Raw genomic sequence first — 1,756 nt, 5'->3', positions numbered from 1 at the left:
TACCGATGCAGGGTAAATAACCCAACAAATTATCAGTATTTATTACATTACTCCGTTATATGAACAAATTTACCGATGCAGGGTAAATAACCCAACAAATTATCAGTATTTATTACATTACTCCGTTATATGAACAAATTTACCGATGCAGGGTAAATAACCCAACAAATTATCAGTATTTATTACATTACTCCGTTATATGAACAAATTTACCGATGCAGGGTAAATAACCCAACAAATTATCAGTATTTATTACATTACTCCGTTATATGAACAAATTTACCGATGCAGGGTAAATAACCCAACAAATTATCAGTATTTATTACGTTACTCCGTTATATGAACAAATTTACCGATGCAGGGTAAATAACCCAACAAATTATCAGTATTTATTACGTTACTCCGTTATATGAACAAATTTACCGATGCAGGGTAAATAACCCAACAAATTATCAGTATTTATTACTTACCGGATGTCATCAAACAAAGGAAGACGTTCTGGTACATTGACGATATGACGAAGACAAGTGACCAAGTCTTCAACAGGGGACTTCCTCCTGAAGTAAGGTAGGTACAATCAAGTTTAGTTTTGTTTACAATAAATAATTCACAATAAAATAGGTATCTGCTTACTTGCATTCTTAACATTTTAAACTTCCAACAAGTTTTATTACGTTTTAAAGCGTGTAAGTAGCAAAAATCATATTTGGTGTTTTACTGTTGGCCTGAAGCATGGCTGCTTAAAATTATTTGATAAGGTTTGGTGAGGATGACAATAGGTCAAAGTAAGAACCACAGCGATATATAAAACATTTATGAAAATACGTTTTCGTGAAGGTAATAATTCAAAGTAAAATTGCTCAAAATCATAGAAAAATACAACAGTGTTGCTCAAAATCTTAGAAACATGCAACAATATTGCTCAAAATCTCAGGAACATGCAACAATATTGCTCGAAGTCAAAGCGAAATCAAGTGATATTTCTCAAAGTCATAGCAGCATGCAACAATGTTGCCCAAATTCATAGCAACATGCAACAATATCGCTCAAAGTCATGGCAACATACAACAATGCTGCCCGAATTCATAGCAACATGCAACAATATCGCTCAAATTCATGGCAACATGCAACAATATTGCTCAAAGCCATAAATACACGAATAAACTATGAATAGATATGACAGCAAAAATATTAAATATAAAGTAAACAGAACATATAAAAATAATTTCACATAACATAAACACGAAAAACAGAACACACAACAAGAGGGACACTCAGTAGAACGCATACCTCCGCCACGTATCGGCTCTCAAAAAAAAAACGAAAATGTGTCCGTATATCCGTCGTTACCGACAGACACGGGTTGTTTTTGGTGGGACAATGAGGAATAATATTCTACATATGTCCACCAAGTTTAATCAAAATTCGATCATTTTTGACTGAGTTATAGAGCAAAAGTGGTGTGAAAATCGGTTCTCATATTAACAGATAGGAATTTTTTTCAATTTACGTGACCTTGCTATGACCTTGACCCTCCAAAAACCAATAACTTTTAAGGTGAGTCATAGTCCAAGTGTATACCAACTTTCGTCCAAATTCGAAAAATCTTGCTGACAAACACACAGGGGTGAAAACATAACTTCCGTCACCTTCGGTGGCGAAAGTAAAAACCAAATATATAAATATATAAATCAAATGTTGGTCGTTCAAACTCGTTTTTTTCTGAATTTAGTGAGTCCAATTCCACTTTTTCTTC

General features: G+C 33.7%; 1 long non-coding RNA gene across 1 annotated transcript in view; it reads right to left on the bottom strand.

Moving 5' to 3' along the window:
• The window catches only part of LOC111084175, a 3,884-nt gene extending 3,327 nt beyond the window's left edge, over positions 1–557 (bottom strand). Inside the window, exon 1 of the long non-coding RNA XR_002609425.1 lies at positions 471–557. This is a non-coding gene — a long non-coding RNA (uncharacterized LOC111084175). The remainder of the gene's footprint in view (positions 1–470) is intronic.
• Positions 558–1,756: the final 1,199 nt, after the last annotated feature.

Source organism: Limulus polyphemus, unplaced genomic scaffold (assembly GCF_000517525.1).
Source record: "Limulus polyphemus unplaced genomic scaffold, Limulus_polyphemus-2.1.2 Scaffold14356, whole genome shotgun sequence".
Taxonomy (NCBI): Eukaryota; Metazoa; Arthropoda; class Merostomata; order Xiphosura; family Limulidae; genus Limulus; species Limulus polyphemus.
This window is presented reverse-complemented; position numbering and strand designations above follow the sequence as displayed.